The sequence below is a fragment of the Moschus berezovskii genome, chromosome 19 (assembly GCF_049115385.1).
Source record: "Moschus berezovskii isolate FMDL1 chromosome 19, NW_MosBer_1.0, whole genome shotgun sequence".
Lineage (NCBI taxonomy): Eukaryota > Metazoa > Chordata > Mammalia > Artiodactyla > Moschidae > Moschus > Moschus berezovskii.
Genome location: NC_142478.1, coordinates 72,120,719 through 72,142,760, shown reverse-complemented (window position 1 = coordinate 72,142,760; position 22,042 = coordinate 72,120,719). Strand labels below are relative to the sequence as shown.

Sequence of the window (22,042 nt, the reverse complement as noted above, 5' to 3'; positions counted from 1 at the left end):
TCATCTCACACGCTAGTAAAGTCATGCTCAAAATTCTCCAAGCCAGGCTTCAGCAGTATGTAAACCGTGAACTCCCAGATGTTCAAGCAGGTTTTAGAAAAGGCAGAGGCACCAGAGATCAAATTGCCAACATCCGCTGGATCATGGAGAAAGCAAGAGAGTTTCAGAAAAACATCTATTTCTGCTTCATTGACTATGCCAAAGCCTTTGACTGTGTGGATCACAATAAACTGTGGAAAATTCTGAAAGAGATGGGAATCCCAGACCACCTGACCTGCCTCTTGAGAAACCTGTATGCAGGTCAGGAAGCAACAGTCAGAACTGGACATGGAACAACCGACTGGTTCCAAATAGGAAAAGGTGTACGTCAAGGCTGTATATTGTCACCTTGCTTATTTAACTTATATGCAGAGTACATCATGAGGAACGCTGGGCTGGAAGAAGCACAAGCTGGAATCAAGATTGCTGGGAGAAATATCAATAACCTCAGATATGCAGATGACACCACCCTTATGGCAGAAAGTGAAGAGGAACTCAAAGGCCTCTTGATGAAAGTGAAAGAGGAGAGTGAAAAGGTTGGCTTGAAGCTCAACATTCAGAAAACAAAGATCATGGCATCTGGTCCCATCACTTCATGGGAAATAGATGGAAAAACAGTGGAAACAGTGTCAGACTTTGTTTTTTTGGGCTCCAAAATCACTGCAGATGCTGATTGCAGCCATGAAATTAAAAGACGCTTGCTCCTTGGAAGGAAAGTTATGACCAACCTTGATAGTATATTAAAAAGCAAAGACATTACTTTGCCAACCAAGGTCCGTCTAGTCAAGGCAATGGTTTTTCCCGTGGTCATGTATGGATGTGAGAGTTGGACTGTGAAGAAAGCTGATCGCCGAAGAATCGATGCTTTTGAACTGTGGTGTTGGAGAAGACTCTTGAGAGTCCCTTAATCTGCAAGGAGATCCAACCAGTCCATTCTAAAGGAGATCAATCCTGGATGTTCATTGGAGGGACTGATGCTAAAGCTGAAACTGCAATACTTTGGCCACCTCATGCGACGAGTTGACTCACTGGAAAAGACTCTGATGCTGGGAAAGGTTGGGGGCGGGAGGAGAAGGGGACGACGGAGAATGAGATGGCTGGATGGCATCACCGACTCTGTGGACATGAGTTTGAGTGTACTCCGGGAGTTGGTGATGGACAGGGAGGCCTGGCGTCCTATAATTCATGGGGTCGGGGAGAGTCGGACACGACTGAGCGACTGAACTGAACTGAACAGTAGCCACAATCACAACAGGCCTATCTGGAGTGCTAGCTGTTAAAAGCATTTGCTGAATCTAACAAAAGCCCCAAGAATACTGTTATCCCTGTTTTAAAACTGAGAAATCTGAAGCAAGAAGTTAAGGAATTTGTCTAAAATCACAACTCTGTGGTAGAACCATGATTCAAACCTAAGCCTGAGCTCTTATTTATCACACTTAACTGGAATAGTTTAAACAGCATCCAACTTGGTATCAGAGGATCTGGGTTGAAGTCAGCGACTCACTAGCAGTGCAATCTCAGACAAGTAATGACAGCTTTTACACACAATTTATTCACCTGTGAAATGAGAGTTAATAGTATCGCCTGACCTGACTACTTCACAAGGTAGCAGTGAAAATTAAGTGTGCAACTAATACAACTAATTAAAATTTTACTTGTAATACTGATTCCACAACAGTTGCTACCTCCATATTCCCATGTTTCTAATTCTGGCAACCCTATTCTGGAATTCTCAACATGAATCACCAATATTGCAGTCTCAGGAAAAGTAAAGAGCCTAAGTCTTGCCCCTATCAAACAACCACACACAGAAGAGGAATGGTTACTTTCAACCCCCATTACTGTCAAGACTGGGCATCTCCAGGTAGGTATTTCCACAGGAAAAAGCTAGAAAATGATAACCCACAAGTGAGATATCCCTTTAACCGAAGGCTCACATTTGAAGTGCAATACGTCCTGGTTCTAAACACAACATTCAGTCTCTGACTCGGAAGACGTGTACATTCTGAAAGAAGCTCTGTAGCTCTGGGTACCAAGTACCTCAGTCAGTCTCTGAAGGGCTCAAACTAAGACTCAAGAATCAAAACACACACACATACTATGCTCAATCATACCACCTGTGGTCTCTGCAGCCCTCTGAAGAGTCAGAACTGGAACCTCAATATGAATTTGCAAAAATTGCCTGCAGTTTCTTTTCCAAGGTAAAAAGACCTTACCTCTTTTTCTTGGCGTCACAACATTAGAAAAAGAAAGGTCAGTCACTACACAAAGAGGATAATTTAATTCAAGCAGCTAATCAACCATAAAGTTGTAAGTTTCAAGACACGTTCACATGAAATAGGCCACCAATATTAATATTTCCAGTCATCTTGGGGGAGTCTACAGTGCTAAGCCTGTTCTTAAGACTTTTCACAACCAATTATATAACTATTCTGCTAGCTAGAGGAACAAAAGAAAGTCAAAGGCTCACAATTCAAGAGCTACTAAAAACAAAATATGAAATTATGCAGTGGGTTGGAGGTGGGAGGGATGTTTAAGAAGAGAGGATGGTATACCTATGGCTGATTCACACTGCTGTACAGCAGAAACTAACACAACATAATAAAGCAATTACCCTCCAACTAAAAATAAACTTCTAAAAAAAAGAAATTATGCACTAAGGAGTTTGATAAGTAAATATACCCACTGATTATGTATATGTGCCTATTTCCTTAATTTTATACTATTTACAGTTTACACTGTAAGGTTATTTATATAACAAATTACTCTCATTCTAGAGTGAAATTTTGGGAGGGATTTACTAAGAAAATAACAAAATTCTGTGAATATTACAAGCTTGTTAAGATTCCACAGTAAAGTTAAAAAACCTCTAGGTACCAGGTTTTTTTAAAACCATGAGAAAACATATTAATACGGGCATACACATACATATGTGTGAATATGTTTATATCAGCTTTGTTTATAGTTACCAAAAACTGGAAACAACCTGAATGATCTTGGAATATGAGTATAAAAGCTGGGATACATCCATACAATGGAATGCTTTGGCAATAAAAGGTAATCCCTGATACACAAATTAGGAATGTCTCCAAGTGCATTCAGTTCAGTTCAGTCGCTCAGTCGTGTACGACTCTCTGCGACCCCATGAATCACAGCACACCAGGCATCCCTGTCCATCACCAACTCCCGGAGTTCACTCAAACTCATCTCCATCGAGTCGGTGATGCCATCCAGCCATCTCATTCTCTGTCGTCCCCTTCTCCTCCTGCCCCTACTCCTTCCCAGCATCAGAGCCTTTTCCAGTGAGTCAACTCGTCGCATGAGGTGGCCAAAGTATTGCAGTTTCAGCTTTAGCATCAGTCCTTCCAATGAACACCCACGATTGATCTCCTTTAGAATGGACTGGTTGGATCTCCCTGCAGTCCAAGGGACTCTCAAGAGTCTTCTCCAGCACCACAGTTCAAAAGCATCAATTCTTTGGCGATCAGCTTTCTTCACAGTCCAACTCTCACATCCATACATGACCACTGGAAAAACCACAGCCTTGACTAGACGGACCTTTGTTGGCAAAGTAATGTCTCTGCTTTTTAATATGCTATCTAGGTTGGTCATAACTTTCCTTCCAAGAAGTAAGCGTCTTTTAATTTCATGGCTGCAATCACCATCTGCAGTGATTTTGGAGCCCAAAAAATAAAGTCTGATACTGTTTCCACTGTTTCCCCATCTATTTCCCATGAAGTAATGGGACCAGATGCCATGATCTTTGTTTTCTGAATGTTGAGCTTCAAGCCAACCTTTTCACTCTCCTCTTTCACTTTCATCAAGAGGCTTTTTAGTTCCTCTTCATGTTAAATAAAAGCAGCCAATCTCAAAAAGTTACATACTGCATGATTCCATTTATATAAAACTCTGGGAAAGACAAAACTATAGTGACAAAACACATCAGGAGCTGCCAAAGACAAGAAGTGGGAGTCCTCCTGACTGAAGGACCAGGAGGAAAATTTTTGAGGCGATGGAACTCTTCTATATCTTGATCAGAGTACTGATCACACATGTTTCCAAAACTAGTAGAACAGTACTCAAAAAGGGTGACTTTTACTGTACATAGATGATCAGTCAGTTCAGTTCAGTCGCTCAGTCGTGTCCGACTCTTTGCGACCCCATGAATCACAGCACGCCAGACCTCCCTGTCCATCACCAACTCCCGGAGTTCACTCAAACTCAAGGCCATTGAGTCGGTGATGCCATCCAGCCATACTTTAAATTTTATTATTATACTAAAAAACTATGGTTTAAAATTTTTCAAATCTGTATTATCATTCTGAAAACCAGGGACCGGATACCAAAACAACCAAAGCAGAACACTAAACCTTGTTAGAACTGCCTATGAGTCTGACAGCTCCCTTCCATTAACATTTTGCCTACAAATATAAACGGTATTTGCAGGCAGAAACAAACTGACTTAGGATTAAAAAACAAATCCATTTTTAAAAGAAAACTATCTAGTGTTTACATCCTAGGAATTTTAAGAAGACAATGAGCTTTGTCAAGGAGGGAATAAAATTCAAACAGTAAATATTAACATCGATCTCTTCCATAATCACGACAGTCACAGCAAATAAGGTTCTGTTTCTAATTTTGGTTCAAAAAACCAAAATTTTAGTTCACAAAACCCGCGAAAGATTATTAAAAGACCTTAACATTTGCTTAAAATCTTTAAGAGTTTTCACTTAACTGGGCAATACAGCAAAGAACTCAACTACCACTCAAGTTACTTAACCCCATTTTGCCTTGATTTCCTCATCAGTAAAACTGGAATAATTGTAATTAAATATAATAATTGGGGCTTCCCAGGTGGCACCAGTGGTGAAGAACCCCCCAGTCAATGCAGGAAAGAGACTTGGGTTCAATCCCTGGGTCGGGAAGATTCCCTGGAGGAGGGCATGGCAACCCACTCCAGTATTCTTGCCTGGAAAATTCCATGGACAGAGCCGCCTGGCGGGCTACAGTCTATCGGGTCACGAAGAGTCCGACACAACTGAAAAGACTTAGCACACACACATGCTGGGAATAATCCCAGACAATTAAATGACTTAATACATACAAATTGCTTAGAATAGTCTCTGGCATATTTAGAAGTCTCAGAAAATTTTAAGCCAATCTAAATGAATGCTCTTAATCACTGTAGGTCCTTGTACAAATCATTTTCTTTTCATATCACAATTCTGTGAGGTCAGAGACCAAAATTCAATGGCCTAGATGCCTAATAATGTTATTCTATGTTCCTATAATTTTACCTCAATTGCACCAGTCACCTTGCCTTTGCAAGGTATTATCCCTGCTGTATAGGAAACTTTGAGGCCCAAATTAAGTCAAATAACTTGCCCAAAGAGACAGCAAAGTGAAGCCAAAGCCAAGGCACAGACCTGGTGTTCTGAGAGTCCTCAAAACTTTGTTCTCTTCAAACGTTCTAGCCTTCTGTCAATTCCTTCTCTTCTTACAGACAGAGGTATGACACACTCAAAAACAAAACAAAACCCTCCAATGTACTTTTTGGCCCCACAGCACAGCATGCAGGAAGGCACACAGGATCTTGGTTCCCAGACCAGGGACTGAACCTCTGCCCCCATGCAGTGGAAGCCTGGAGTCTTAATCACTGGGACAGCAGGGAAGTCCCTCCAATATACTCATTTTAAAAATTCATTAAGCTATACACTTGTTTTGTGCACCCTTCCACATGTTTAACATTGTAATTTGAAAAGATAAAATAGGTTTCTTCATTAAATGTAGAGGAAACTTTAAAAAGCTGAAGAAAATTATATTCACTAAAATTATGTGAGGCAGTAGAAGTTTTAAAACTGAAGTGTTGCATACATACAAAAAAGTATATATATCCTAAATACACAACTCAATGATTCTCATAAAGCACACCATGAAATTACCGCCCAGATCAAGATACAGAACATAACCAGCAACCCCACAGTCTCACTACCAAAGATAACCATTATTCTGACTTCTGTTGCCATCTATCAGGAGTTTTTTGGTAACTTGATAAAAATGGAATCACACAGGTAGCGCTGCCTTGTGAATAGGTTCTTCCATATACACTTAATTTTTCTTCTTGCAGACGAAGTGCATTCAGGCTTCCCAGGTGGTACAACAGTGAAGAAACTGCCTACCAATGCAGGAGACGCAAGAGACATGGGTGCCACCCCTCAGTGAGGAAGATCCCATGGAGGAGGAAATGGCAACCCATCCAGCATTCTTGCTGGAAAATCCCGTGGACAGGGGAGCCTGGCAGGCTACAGTCCACAAGGTCGCAAAGAGACTCAACTGAGCACAGAACAGCATAGCACAGAGTAAAAAAGGTTCTCTCACTGCCGTCAAATATTCAATTTAAACCATTAATCATTCTGAAAGCAAACTGTTTCTCAAGCCGTAAAACATCTAAGATATTGATTTAAAGGATAACTAGTACTCTCTCCCCCCAATGAGAGTTCTAAGAAACTTTCAGTTACTTTTAATTGGAGAAAACAAAAATCCAAAATATCTCAATAAATATCCTTTCATTAGTAAAACTGAATTATAACCTTTAAAAAGCAAGACAGAAGAAAAAAAGGGAAGGGACATCATGAAGAAATTGCAGACTCTAAGTCTCTTAAATAATTTTGTTCTTTTATATAGAAAAGAGTTGTCAACTATAGCCAACAATAAATACAAAAATGCAAAACTTTTGTTTGTACCAAAATACTTAATTCCAGTGCAAGTTTGATAGCACTGCAACAAAATGTTTAGATAAGTCAATGCTTTTATTTTATCCTGAGATCTCCTCCTTCTGCTAATCTACATCACTGTCTCATTTTCAGAGTCCACAGCAGTGCTGTCCAACATGCAGTCACTAACCATGTGGCTATTTAATTAAAATGCTCAACTTAGCTCCTTGTTCAAACTAGTCAAATTTCAAGTGCTCAATATGTACTGAACAGCAGTTATCAAATGTCAGAAGGAATCAGAGAAAGTTCAACAACACGTTTCGTATATGCTGTCTCGTGTCGCACTCCCCATCTCTTACAATATCCTGAATGCATACCCTAAGAAAATGGTGACTTCCTTGGTGGTTCAGTGGCTAAGATTCTATGCTACCAATGCAGGGCACCAGGGTTCAATGCCTGGTGAGGGAACTAGATCCCACATGCTGCATCTAAGACCCAACATAGCCAAGTAAATAAATTTTTAAAAGGCCTGGGGGTGGAGAGGAGAAATTAAAAATTAAGAAGAAGAAAATGATGGATGAATAGTATGGATCACTAAATTATTTCCCATCTCACTCAAATTTAATTATCACTTATTTGGAAATTTCTTCTCCTTGGCCTGCACTATGCCTCATTAACCTAATTTTAACAGCTTTTAAAAAATTTGATCTTCTCCCACTCCCCTAAATGTGATCTCAATCTTCGGCTCTTGTAAGTTCAAGATCTCATCCATATAAGACCTACCTTTCTTCCTGCCTCAAATTCTTTATCTCCGAGCTCCTGCGAGACATTTTTACTTGTATATTCCCTGGTCTCAACGTTAAATGTGTGAAGGGTTTCATTTTAGTCCTTTTCCAAACTCCCCCTCCCAGTTCTACATTTCTGTACCATCACTATTCTCTGAGGCCCAAAACCCACCAACTCTGAGTCCCTGCCACTAAACTTCCCATTCAACTAGTTCACAAGTATCTGGGTATTTCCTTCAGGCTGTCAACTAAGAATGCTTAAAAGTTATCAAGCTAAATTACCACTCTGCCACCACCTTAATTCAGGTCCTTACTACCTAATTCTGAGTACAGGAACAGATTTTTCACTGCTTTCCAATCTTTGCCTGTTCCCAATTATGCACACTGCCACAAGACATCTCTTCCCTGCAAGGGCTCGGTACAGAGAGTAAAAGAAATTTCAAGCACTTTAATATTTTATTTCAATTTTTAGCACTTTACAAACTTATTTTTGAATCTTCTATTCTGTGCTAGCAAAACTAAAACTATTTCCCAAACATAGCTCTATGTGCCTTACCTAAGTAAAGCTTGAACTCCTCCTAGTCTCTACTACGCAACTTTAACATGTTAGCTGTTTCATATGACAAAACTACCCATCTCAGCACCTCTTACAGAGCACCCAATTTTGAACGAACCTAAGTAGTGAAGAGGAACTAAAAAGCCTCTTGATGAAAGTGAAAGAGGAGAGTGAAAAAGTTGGCTTAAAGCTCAACATTCAGAAAACTAAGATCATGGCATCTGGTCCCATCACTTCACGGAAAATAGAGGAACAGTGGAAACAGTGTCAGACTTTATTTTTTTGGGCTCCAAAATCACTGTGGATGCTGATTGCAACCATGAAATTAAAAGACTCTTACTCCTTGGAAGGAAAGTTATGACCAACCTAGACAGCATATTAAAAAGCAGAGACATTACTTTGCCAACAAAGGTCCATCTAGTCAAGGCTATGGTTTTTCCAGTGGTCATGTATGGATGTGAGAGTTGGACTGTGAAGAAAGCTGATCACCAAAGAATTGATGCTTTTGAACTGTGGTGCTGGAGAAGAGTCCCTTGGACTGCAAGAAGGTCCAACCAGTCCATTCTAAAGAAAATCAATCCTGGGTTGTTCATTGGAAGGACTGATGCTAAAGCTGAAACTCCAATACTTTGGCCACCTCATGCGACGAGTTGACTCACTGGAAAAGACTCTGATGCTGGAAGGGATTGGGGGCAGGAGGAGAAGGGGACGATAGAATGAGATGGCTGGATGGCATCACCGACTCGATGGACATGAGTTTGAGTGAACTCCGGGAGTTGGTGACGGACAGGGAGGCCTGGTGTGCTGCGGTTCATGGGGTCGCAAAGAGTCGGACACAACTGGGCGACTGAACTGAACAGACCAGGAATAAGAAAGTTACAAATATACATACTGGTTTAGCATCAATATTTATCGCATGCAGTTCTAGTCCCCCAAAATTTACTCTGCAGAATTATTTCTACAGAACTTACCCTGCTGCTGCTGCTGCTAAGTCGCTTCAGTAGCGTCCGACTCTGTGCGACCCCACAGACGGAAGCCCACCAGGCTCCGCCGTCCCTGCGATTCTCCAGGCAAGAACACTGGAGTGTGTTGCCATTTCCTTCTCCAATGTGTGAAAGTGAAAAGTGAAAATGAAGTTACCCTACAGCTGTTCAAAAGTATAAAGTGCAAGAATATCCATCAGAGACAGTACTTTGTGTAATATGGGGAAAAAGTACCCCCCCCAAAAAAAATTCCTAGATGTCCATCAGTAAAGGACTGGATAAATAACTGTCCTGTGTCTATAGTAAGTTTAAAAAAACCACAGTCCTTAAAAACAGGTAAATATTTTGTGATAGGGTAAGATGTTTATAATACATTATTGAGAAAAAAATTGTAGATCAGCCATGTACAGCTTGATCATATTAAAAGGAAATTTTAAGATCTATATATTAGTTGAAAACAAATAATATGGGACTAAAATTGCATTCTATTCATACAACTGAGTACTACATAGCTATTAAGCAAACATACATATATTAACATAGATAAATTTCAAGCTTTTTCAAACAGCAGAATATATACACTAAGGTACTATATGCATTTGAAGCAATAATAATACATGTCAAACACACAGACAACTGTAGAAAGAATAACACAGCACAGCACAGCCTAAGATGGTGAAACCACCTCTGGATAATGGAAATAGGACTGAAGATGAATGCAGGAAGGACTCCAACTATGTAATATTTTGCTTTTTAAAAACAAATATAAATACCTCTGAGGCAAATTTTACAAGATATCAACATTTATTAAATCTAAATCAACATCTTTTAAATTAGGCACATGGTGTCTGTTAAATTATTCTCCATATTCTTCTGAATTTTTGAAATATTTAAATTTTCTTTTAAAAAAAGAAAGCCAAGATTGTGGGATTTGGGAACAGAAAAATGGGCTTAATCAACTTCTACACGGTATTTTTTTATAAACCTATGTATCTTTATTACAAAATGTTTAACTAAAAAATCCTATAAATTTGTTAGTACCTACCTTTATTACCTTGATAGACCTTGAACTTTAATCTTATTCTTTAAAAGAATAAAGGGCAGACAGTTAATTATGTTCTACCCCAGAAATCTAACATTCTGAATGGTATATCATCTATCTATACAAGCACTGAAGTTACTATAATGTTCAATAAACAGCAAAAGCTGATAGGCTTTACTTAATCATTTAAACTCGGATATATTACACAGATCTTCCTAGGGTATCAACAGATGAATGAGTAAATAAACCTACAGTAGCTCAACTCCCAGATATATACATTAACACCAAAACCCCAACTGTCAAAATAAAAGTCATTTATCTAAGTATCTTCCAGTTCAAATTACATGTGCAAAATCAGTATCACATCTGAGTTGCTGTTATTCCATTTTTTTTTTTAATATTTTTAAACACACACAGGGCTACAGTTCTTGCTCCACATGGCAAGTCAGCAGAAAAACTAGGAATTCTGGCCGAGTCCTGTGTTTAAGTTCACAGTATCTGACTTTTCAAGTAGGTGGTATTTAGTCGCTAAGTTGTGTACTTGCAACCCTGTGTACTGTAGCCTGCCAGACTCTTCTGTCCATGGGATTTTCCAGGCAAAAATACTGGAGTGGGTTGCCATTTCCTCCTCTAGGGGACCTTCCCCTCCCCCCCAGGGATGGACCCCTCGTCTCCCATATTGGCAGAAGGATTCTTTACCACTGAGCCACCCAGGAAGCTTGCAGAAGTAATTTTCAATCAGCTCATTAGGAAGGGAAATATCAGGTGGAGGTCTTGTGTTTAACTGTGACCAAAGCCCAGATTGCCTCAGTGTCACAGTGGAATTTACAGTAAGAAAGTTCAAATCAGCTTGCTTGCCCCATTTTCCCATACTGCTTCCTACAGCTGCCACTCTCCTTAGGAATTGGAGTCAATTAATGCTCTTTTTTTTATTCGGAGAAGGCAATGGCAAGCCACTCCAGTACTCTTGCCTAGAAAATCCCATGGATGGAAGAGCCTGGTAGGCTGCAGTCTGTGGGGTCGCTAAGGGTCGGACACGACTGAGCGACTTCACTTTCACTTTTCACTTTCACACATTGGAGAAGGAAATGGCAACCCACTCCAGTGTTCTTGCCTGGAGAATCCCAGGGACGGCGGAGCCTGGTGGGCTTCCGTCTATGGGGTCACGCAGAGTCAGACACGACTGAAGTGACTTAGCAGCAGCAGCAGCAATGCTCTTTTTTTGGGGGGGTCACACCCCATGGCTTGCGGAACTTCCACACCATACTCCCCTTAAATGGAAGTGTGGAATCTCAACCACTGGGCCACTAAGGAAATCCACAATCCATTTTTTTTTTTAATGCTAACTATGACTTAAACCTTCATAAGCCAGCCAATGAAAACTAAGGACGTTAAAATGTACCTTAAAATAGGTTTTCCCTAATTATAAGAGTAATACAAAAAAAAAAAAAAAAAAAAGTAACATGTTCATTACAGAAAACTGGAAAACTGCAGAAGAATATGGGGCAGAAAATGGTCACTATTCCAGCCAGAAATTAATCACTATTAGTATTTCCATTCTTGTCTTTATAGAGTCTCTCTTATGTATAAAATTATATTAGTTCACTTACGAAACATGATTTTAAGTTCAGCAGATCAAAGGAGAAATAAAATACTAGCTTCTTCAGGAGACTAATTTTTTTCAGTCTTTTCAGAATAAACCAAAACCACAGGTACAGGGAACTGGAGAGAATAAGATAAGTGACAGAAATTATATTTGGTCCTTTTCATTCACGCTATGGCAAACCCTGCAGTCCATGTTTGAAGAACCATTATACACCCAAAAACTGAGTATGGTTCCTTTTTAAATAGCAAGCTACTACATAAATACAGATACATACATACATATATATATACACACACACACATACACACACACACGAGTCTTGCCAGTAGGAGGAACCCACACAATGAAAGGAATTAACATCAAGACTTTTTTGTCACCATGCATCTATCCTGAAGAGAAAGTAAGAGGATATCTGAAAGGCTGATGTAAAATTAATGACCTCTCCCCCAGAAACATTTTCTGTGCATATCAGATGGAGGAACAATCTAACTACAGAAAGTGATGTGTTGGTTTCACATGGCTATAGTTTATTTACATGTGTAAATATATAGGTAAGAGTTTAAACAGTCCATAAAATTAATAGCTTCCTTTATATCAGGCAGTACATTAAGTGCTGAGGAGTGAAGGAGAACAGCCATCAGTACCTACTTCTGCAAGCTTCCTGGGTGGCTCAGTGGTAAAGAATCCATCTGCCAATATGGGAGACGAGGGTTCCATCCCTGGAGGGGGGAAGATCCCCTAGAGGAGGAAATGGCAACCCACTCCAGTATTTTTGCCTGGAAAATCCCATGGACAGAAGAGTCTGGCAGGCTACAGTACACAGGGTTGCAAGTACACAACTTAGCGACTAAATACCACCTACTTCTTGAGGCTTACAGTCTTTAAACACGATGTCAAACCAAAGGAGTCACAATATCCGTGATTAAATGATGCTCTCAAACCCTTATGAGGATCTAAGATGTCTGTGACAACACCTTATAAATCATGCTGCTGCTGCTGCTAAGTCGCTTCAGTCGTGTCCGACTCTGTGCGACCCCATAGACGGCAGCCCACCAGGCTCCCCTGTCCCTGGGATTCTCCAGGCAAGAACAGTGAAGTGGGTTGCCATTTCCTTCTCCAATGCATGATAATGAAAAGTGAACATGAAGTCGCTCAGTCCTTTCGACTCTTCATGCTACCTAAGGTAAAAAGGAATACCTGGCCTTTTCCCCAAAATACTATATATAGCAATCACCTTCAATATAAATTATCTTTTAACTAGCAAAAAATAATCACAAGTTGCTCTTTTCACAATCTCGAAGACTTCAATATCAGCTTTCTCTGATAATGACCCATCCATATAAAATTACTGAAATTAAACTCCCCATGATAGGAAGAGAGAGGGAGACTCATTTTTGTAGGGTAAAAGCACCATTTCCAGATTTCGTAACTAAGCAGCAGGGAGGAGAGGGGCAAATCAAAAGTAACTTATGAACTTAAGCACAAGGAATTCTGCCCAACGTCACAGGGCAGCCTGGATGAGAGGGGAGTTCGGGTGAGAATGGGCACATGAATCGCTGGGCCACTTTGCTGCACACCTGAAACTACCACAGTATTGTTAACCGGCTATATTCCAGCACAAAATAAAAAGTTTAAAGTTTTTAAAAACAGGAACATATTCAAACTTAAAGAAAAAAAGTCACCTTTTAATCCAAGACTCATCAGAGAAAGTTTTGGCCCAAGAAAGCATTTTTTAAGTTATTGACTCAGGCTCTTCCAAATGGAGTTAGAGTGACAGGTTAATTGTGGTATTTTGCAAGCAAAGGAAAGCTAGTACGTAGCAATTATTCATCTTTCTCAGTCTCCAAGACCTAAGCTCTTAGAAAACAAAAATGTTACAACCAAACTGCTTTCCGTAAAGCAGAGACTTTTAAAATTATACTCTACACAGTATCAGTTCTTCATCTCTAAGAGAAGTAGGCTACTTGTTTAGACTGCTTCCAATCCCATGACTGACCCTTTTCAAATCAAGCACCTCAACTGGTGCTTTATGAGCAAGGTTTATGTTTGCCCTTATTGCAGACATGACTCTCAATAGCATGGGACACTTTGAAGACTATCATAATCCAATTAGGCTGGACCACCTGCAGAACTAGTGGAAAAGCTCTGAAACAGTCAACCATAAAAGCCCAACATTACATCTTAAGTATCTAAAGCAGTTATATCCGAAGTAGAACATAGTACACCCAAGGAGTACCCAAGATGCTCCACTGCAGTAAAGGAGAAAGATATTTGAACTTTAATTCTCATCCTTGTTAATTTTTTTCTATATTTTATAAGACACACAACCAGTTACTACACATGCTGCTGCTAAGTCACTTCAGTCGTGTCCGACTCTGTGTGACACCATAGATGGCAGCCCACCAGGCTCCCCCGTCCCTGGGATTCTCCAGGCAAGAACACTGGAGTGGTTTGCCATTTCCTTCTCCAATGTGTGAAAGTGGAAAGTGAAAAGTGAAAGTGAAGTCGCTCAGTCGTGTCCGACCCTTAGCGACCCCATGGACTGCAGCCTACAAGGCTCCTCCATCCATGGGATTTTCTAGGCAAGAGTACTGGAGTGGCTTGCCATTGCCTTCTCCGAGTTACTACACATACTATTTGTAAATTAAATAATTAAGGACTGAGGATTAACACTCAAAAAATTTTAAGTAGTTTCTATCATTACCCTTCCATTTTCATCTGCTCCTTCCACAGCAAAGCTGTAGAGGGTAAGGGCTGATGATAAAAAAAGAACAAAGGAAAGGTATTTCCAAACTATTTTAAATTCCCACCAACAAGCTGCTGCTGCTTCTAAGTCACTTCAGTCATGTCCGACTCTGTGTGACCCCATAGATGGAAGCCCACCAGGCTCCCCCGTCCCTGGGATTCTCCAGGCAAGAACACTGGAGTGGGTTGCCATTTCCTTCTCCAATGTGTGAAAGTGAAGTCGCTCAGTCGTGTCCGACCCTTAGCGACTCCACGGACTGCAGCCTACCAGGCTCCTCCATCCATGGGATTTTCTAGGCAACAGTATGGAGTGGCTTGCCATTGCCTTCTCCGACCAACAAGCTAAAAGATAGTAAATCACTAAAAGGAATATTTGGAATCAATGATATTACTGTTGCTGAGACTTTAAAATAGAACCCTATTTAGAGGATACCCTGAGTATATTGAAATTTAAAAAACAACCCTTTGCCAGGTAAGCCCACTTTTAGGAATTTAGCCTGAGAAAACAGCAGCATAACTGTATTTTAAAAAGCCCAAACGAGAGACTTGGCAATACAGTGGTTCAGTTCAGTTCAGTAGGGCTACTCATTTCCACTGCGGGGGACACAGGTTTGATCCCTGGTTAGGGAACTAAGATTCTTCAAGTCATCTGGTGCAGTCCAAAAAAAAAAAGAGTCCAAAGGAGTTCATCACAGCTCTGTTTTACGATTTTAGAGGGAAAACTGAAACGTCCATTAGCCATGAACTATGCTGCACCCCTATCACAGAATACTAAATACCCATTAAGGGAACATCAACTTGACATGGGAAGTTGCTCTTCTTTAAGTATTTCAGTAGGTAAGTAAAAAAAGAAAAACACTAAACATTACATCTAAATGGGATTAGGGATCAGCTCTACTTTCCTTTATTCTCCTCCTACATTATCTCCATTTTTCTGTAGGTTTCACACACACACACACAAATATGTACTATAGCTTTCATAATCAGAAATAAAAACTTCATTTTGAAATTTAAAATGAAATTAAAACTCCTTATTATTGCCCTGCAGACTTCTAAAACTTTTTATAAACACTACTTTGCCCCATGTGGTTTGTGGAATCAGTCTAAATACTTTACAATTACAAATCTGTTTTATCTTATAGAAACATGATAGATGTGAACAAAAAAATAAGAATGACCCTATTTCAAGTAAACCATTCTGTCTTTATACCAATTCTTTCAAATGTTAGGATTTATCAATATATTTATAACTCCTTACACTTGCCAGATTATCAATCTATGAATATTTCAGAGAAATAAATTTATGTATCTTCTGCAACTAAATTACAAAAGCATTAGCTAAAGAAAATAAATTTAGAACATAAATGAAATCAGGAAAGCTTCCTATTATCTCTCATAATAAAATCATTCTAAACATTATATGAAGAAACAAATAGGCACATAATAGATCTAGGTCTGGACATATAACCAACATGATGCTGGATGTAGTAATCCGCACCATGAGACAGTATTTTTGTAGTTACCAGATAGTCCATTTAAGGGAAAAGAAAGTTAAGAATATTAGCATAAGTTTATGTCTTAACTATGTTCATTAAGTCAATAATTTATAACAAAGCTATGAGGTATTTTGTGGATTCCCAGGTGGCTTAGTTGTAAAGAATCCGCCTGCCAAGCAGGAGACGTGGATTTGATCCCTGGGTCGGGAAGATCCCCTGGAGGAGGAATAACAGCAACCCACTCCAGTATTCTTGCCTGGAAAAATCCTACAAAGGAGCCTGGTGGGCTACAGCCCAGGGGGTCGCAGAGTCTGCTGTAACTGCATGTGCACGCACGCGCAAACACACACACACACAGTATTTCACCCTTAACAAAACAGCTTTAATTTAACCAAACTTCACAATTTTCTTGTGATTTTTCATTTGTTTTATGTTTCATTATTTTATAGTCATCCTAACTGCAAAGCTCGGGTATCATGTCCCTAAGCAATTGCTTCCAAGTTTTACAACTCAAGAAAAAATACATTTTTTAATTTCCTGGTGATCCAGTGATGAGGATTCTGTGCTTTCATTGCAGGGGTCCGGTTCAAACCCTGGTCTGGAAACTAAGATCCCCAAAGTTGCACAGAGCGGGGTGGGGGGTGGGGGGGACTGTAATTATAACATTGCATTTTATGTGGCAATACTACACATATAGTAACATAAAATAAAACAAGTTTCCCAAATCAATAATTACTTTTACCATTTTCTACGTGCTAATGTTTGTTTTTTTAGAAATCATCACATTCATTTCATCATGTTGCCACCTGCCATTTAGAAAACACAGCCCTAAAACATTACGCAGAATGTGCCAAACCCCCTGACCCCATCACTTTCCACCACCACTCCAACATAACGAAATGGGTGAAATCTAGCAAATCTACTCTAAGGGCAAGGAAGTGAAGTCAAAGTCGCTCAGTCATGTCCAACTCTTTTCGACCCCATGATTCTCCAGGCCAGAATACTGGAATGGGTAGCCTTTCCCTTCTCCAGGGGATCTTCCCAACCCAGGGATCGAACCCAGGTCTCCCACATCGCAGGCACACATTTTTTAGCCAGCTGAGCCACAAGAGAAGCCCAGGAATACTGGAGTGGGTAGCCTGCAAACCTTGGCACAAATTTAAGACATCTTGGATCCCTGTGAAGTTTCTAGAAACACTGACTATTCCTATTGGCAGACTGGATGCAAGTGCTGCTAAAAGGTTTCTCCAAGCAAGAGTACAGCACAGAAATCTTTTCTGTTGCTTTATCAGTGATATTACTAAATTCTGCACTTGACAGCAGATACCAGATTGACCACTGCTCCACAAGTCAACTCTTCCAGGAAAACAGGATTCTAACACAATAGGGCTCCATCATCATCCACTGACATTTTTAGACTGCTTTTCATATACACCATTCCATTTCATCCTCACTGACATACTGAAATACACAGAGAAGTTGCTCTTCTTCCTTTGACTAATGAGGGACCTGAAGCTCAGAAGGCTTATGTGGTTTGCCAGAAACAACACAGCTAATGAGAAGCACAACTCGGACTTGAACTCAGAACTTACTAGGCATCCACTGTCATGCGACAACAGTTTTCACTTTAAATGTCTGATATGAACTTGAAAGGTATGTTAAGGTTCTAGATGCAAAAGTGAAGATAAAAGCACAAAATTAACATGAAAAATAACAATGTTAACAATTCTGGTAGCTTCTAAAATTGGGAATCCTAGTTCAATCGGGTATGGATTTGATCTTATATTTTGTCTTAAGTTTCAATGACTATAAAACTACATATAAATTCAGCATAGAAAATTACAGAATTGGGTGGTCTGTAAGAAACAACTGACCACAGACATTACACAAACTTGCACCAAACCATTCTTAATCTTGTGGCTTCACACTCAATTATGAAGTTCTCTATGTGAAATCCGTTTTGATTACAACACTCAGTGAGTTACAACAGCATAAGCATGTTGTTTCTGCATAACACTTGCAACATGCATGCAATTTCCAGAGCACTTTTGGACAACGTCTGTAATCCATAAGTCAAAAGCAGAATCCAAAACAGAAGATTCATCTACCTATATGAGATTAACACTAAATAAAAATCACAATAAAGATTTGCAAAACCAGGCTGGAGAAATTACTTTAGGTCAATAATTACAAACCTTTTAATTTTACGGATAAGAAAATGGAGGTCTAGAGAAGTGACATTCCCAGCAGCAGTCAATTAACAACACAATCTAAAAAATAAAAAACCAAGGCACATTTAAGACCCCAAAACTAGGGACAGGATAGTATCCAATAACAGTCTTTAGAAAACAGAGTATCTTAGGCAAACCACAAGGACTAAAAATCTGACTCTTTAACTCAATGCAAATTATCAAAAAGCTTTTAATAACAAACGCTGTTATCAACCACCAAAACTGTTCTTTTTCCCACCTCAATACTATCCACTTACTCAACAAATACCCGAGGGCACAGTATACGCTGAGAACGATGCTAACTACTCCAGATACCAAAGAACAAAACGTACAAGGCCTCCAGCTCTCACTCTCGCAGCGGACAACTGCATGTGCTTCTCTAACAGTACTACACTATGATTTAATAGGATGCTGACCAGACTCCTTCACTGCTCTCTACAACTTTAACACTTTCTTCCAACTCTTCCAAAATCATAACAAACCTTACCACACTCCCTCTGAAATAGGAATACTTCCTTTGGTAACTCAGCACTCCACTTTACCAACCGAAAGTGTTAACCAGAACTACATCAGACTTTAGAACTGACTTTGCCACTCCTCATGGCCTTAGGCATAGTTCAAGAACTTTTCACAATCCACAGTAAACCTTCCTGGTTCACAACCTTAGTCTCAAATGACTGCTAATTCACCTGCCCTACCCCCACTTTACTAGAAACCTGAATCAGACAGTTTAGGGGCAACAGTGAAGTTGGAAAGCAGCTTCATTGGAGCTCTCTGTGGCCCACAAGCAGACTTTCTGCCTCTCCCTCTCTGCTTCTGTCCTCTGGACTGCTCATTATATCTCTAGATATACCTCTAATTTTATGAAGCATGTCCCTGAAGATGTGCACAAGTAATTTTTGGCAATGGATCTGTTTCCCTACATAAATCCACTGCATTTTAAGAGATGCTCAGGCTCCCCTCTTTTCCATACCTCTCAAATTGTATAAACAATTAAAAACACTCTCAGGAGTTGTAATTACTGGAAATCCTACCGGAGGTGATTTAAAGCGGACATTCACAAACCTGGCTGACTAGAATCACTCAGGGAGCTTTGTAAGGCTCAGAGATTTTAATTCACCAGGTCCCGGGTGAGGCCTGGACTAAGCATTTCAGGCAGTCCATACTATTTCTGACAACTGGTATTTAATTAGTTAACCACCAAACTAAAAAACCTGGTTTACAAACTGGGAAAACTTGGGTTCTCCTATGGCTTGCTATTAACTAACAAGTGGGGCCGCAGAAGCATACTGGTCACGTGAACAGCTCTGAGCCACCTGAAAATAAGGGAGTTAATTAGAGCTGAAAGAAGCCTTCATACGGAGCCAATCTAGAACCCTCCAAATTTAGTTAAATGTCACAAAGTGTACCGGGTTTACTCCAAACAGTGTCATTCTCTAAGCTCTTCTTCCCACCCAAGTCACAAGCCTTAGAAGGGAAGACTCTGCTTGACACCAACAAACGCTGGTGTCCCTCACTTGGTCTCTGAGCAAAAAAACCACAAGCATCCTGTCTCTTGCCCTATTGGAACAGCCTTGGATGTGAAAGGGGGAGGTCCCCAACACCTCTACACCTATAAATCCCAACTATTTTATACTAAAAACAAAAATCATCCCGCATAATTCAACGCAGGCCTTGACGGCACCGTCGCCCACATTATGAGAAACGAAGGTGAAGCTCAACTGGAAGAGCAAGCCCACTTTTTTTCCCTCGCTGTGGGGGAAAAAAAAAAAAACAAGCAGACACTGTCATACAACAAAGTGTACGTCAAGATACTAAAACAGGTAAGAATCTAGGCCTCAATCTGGAGACAACACCTGGATATCATTACCCCAAACAGTAGCTCCTGTGCAAAACTCACAGGTAAGGTTATCAGACCCCAGAGGAGTTTATTAAAATCGCCGTAAAATTTACCCTTACTATTTTGAAGCAAGTTTTCCAGCCCAAAGTACAACCAACAATACTATCCTAGGGGTCCTAAGCGGCAGGATTTTTCACCAGGTTAGAAATCACTCTAACCTTTCGTGAGGCAGTCTGACCAGTGCTGAGTTCTCTCAAGCACCCCCGAACCATCCTTCCCACCCCAGGACTACCAGCTCAGGAGGATGCCCTGCTCCACAGGCGGGCGGCCGCTCCTCCTTCCCACAAGCCGCGGGCCCGCTCGGCTCGCCCCGGGGGTTCCGGGGCCCCTGACGACGCCCACGGACCCGGTGGGGGCGAGGGGCGCACGCTCACCTCCTGCAGTCCGCGGGCGTCTCCCCGGCCGCTACCGGGGAGCGCCTCACACCCCTCGGCCCCGTGGGCCCGTCCCCACCGGCTCCGGAAAGGCCGCCCCGGCCGGACCCCGCCTCCCGCGCGCCGAGGGTCCGGGCCGAGCCCCGCCGCGGCGCTCCCGCTGCCCGCGCCTCCCGCTGGCGGCCGTGGCCGCCCTCCCCGGGCCACGCACGCCGTCCCCGGCCCCCCGCGGCTCGCCGCCTCCTCAGAGGGTGACAGCCGCGGCGCCGCGGCCGAGGACGGCCCCTCCTCCAGCTCCTCCTCACCCCCGGAGTAGACGGGGGGGTGGGGGGTGGGCTTCCTTACCGGGCTGCAGAACATGGCGAGGACCGGCACGGCACGGCCTCCGCCACCCCTCGAGGCGCCCAGCCGGGGCCGGCGGGGGGCAGCGCCTGGGCCGCGGGAGCGTGTCGACCGGCTGCGCCTCCGCCACCGCCTTCTCACAACCACAACAACATGGCGGCACCAGCCACACAGAGCGCGCTCCCGACGCCGAGCCGGGCCGCGAGCGGGGGCGCGCGCGCACGCTCCGGCCCCCTACCGGCGGTCGGAGCAAGGGGCGTGGTCTGGGGCGGTAGACACGCCCCGGCGGTGGGCGGGGCTGCAGATCAGCCGAACGCCCGCGGCGGGCGAGGGGTTAGCTGGACGCTCCAGCTGGAAGAGAGAAACAGAATGGGCGAGGAAGTCAACATTTTGGCGAGGCATCTTTTCCTAGCTCTACAGCCAGGGGCAAGACAATGCTCGAACAAGCGTAATCACCTGTAACTGTGCTAAGAATAAAACTAATTTAATGTAATGCAACTAAATATAGCGTGCTCAAGGTTCCACTCAGAATACAATTTCACACTGCTTCCACCAAAGAAGTCTTTTCAAACAAGCAAAAAAAAAAATTTGTAACCCGTTCAGTTCTGTCGCTGAGTCGTGTCCGCTCTGCGTACACAATAGCTTGTAGAACAAATCTACAAACCAGGACCGAATTCCCTCAGGCCCTAACAGATTCACCTGTAAGATTAGCACTTTAACGTTTTGTCTTTGACTTTTCCGGAAAATGGCTGAATCAGTCTAATGAAATCTATCCTTGCATTTGTTGTATTGTTTTTTTCCACAGCACTCTGCAACTATTTATGTTTTTTTTCAATGTTTGTTGTCTTTCTATCCTATTCTTAAGTAAAAGCTATTTGAAGATAAGGATCTTCTTTGTTTTGTTCATCACTTTATCCCCAGCACCTAGAACTGCTCATGACAAACAGCGGGAAATTTTCTTGATTAATAGCAAATTTCAATACAACACATCCAATTTAATCTTCACAGCTTAAATGGGTAGATACTGTTATTACCACCATTTTCAGCTGAAGAAATTGCAGTCTAGGATAAGATACACTAAAAAATTTTTTAAAAGCAAACCCAATCCCTACTGATAACAAAAACTCTTCTCTCCCCACCAAACTGTACTGCCAACTTTGTGGCATCATTGCCTGAAATAAAATCCCAAGTAAGAAATTACATTAGAGTTCAGAGTTAGGAAAGGCTTTG

General features: G+C 41.5%; 1 protein-coding gene across 11 annotated transcripts in view; it reads right to left on the bottom strand.

The window, feature by feature from the left end:
• MTMR3 (myotubularin related protein 3) overlaps positions 1 to 21,003 on the bottom strand; it is a 135,119-nt gene extending 114,116 nt beyond the window's left edge. For 4 of the 11 annotated variants that reach the window (XM_055405310.2, XM_055405317.2, XM_055405321.2 and 1 more), the window contains exon 1: positions 20,816 to 21,003. The gene's annotated coding sequence lies outside the window, so the exon portion shown is untranslated. Of the gene's footprint in view, positions 1 to 18,160; positions 18,236 to 20,470; positions 20,627 to 20,815 lie in introns of those variants that run through there. The other 7 variants (XM_055405314.2, XM_055405318.2, XM_055405315.2 and 4 more) reach the window with 4 other exon arrangements.
• Between the last annotated feature and the right edge of the window lie 1,039 nt (positions 21,004 to 22,042).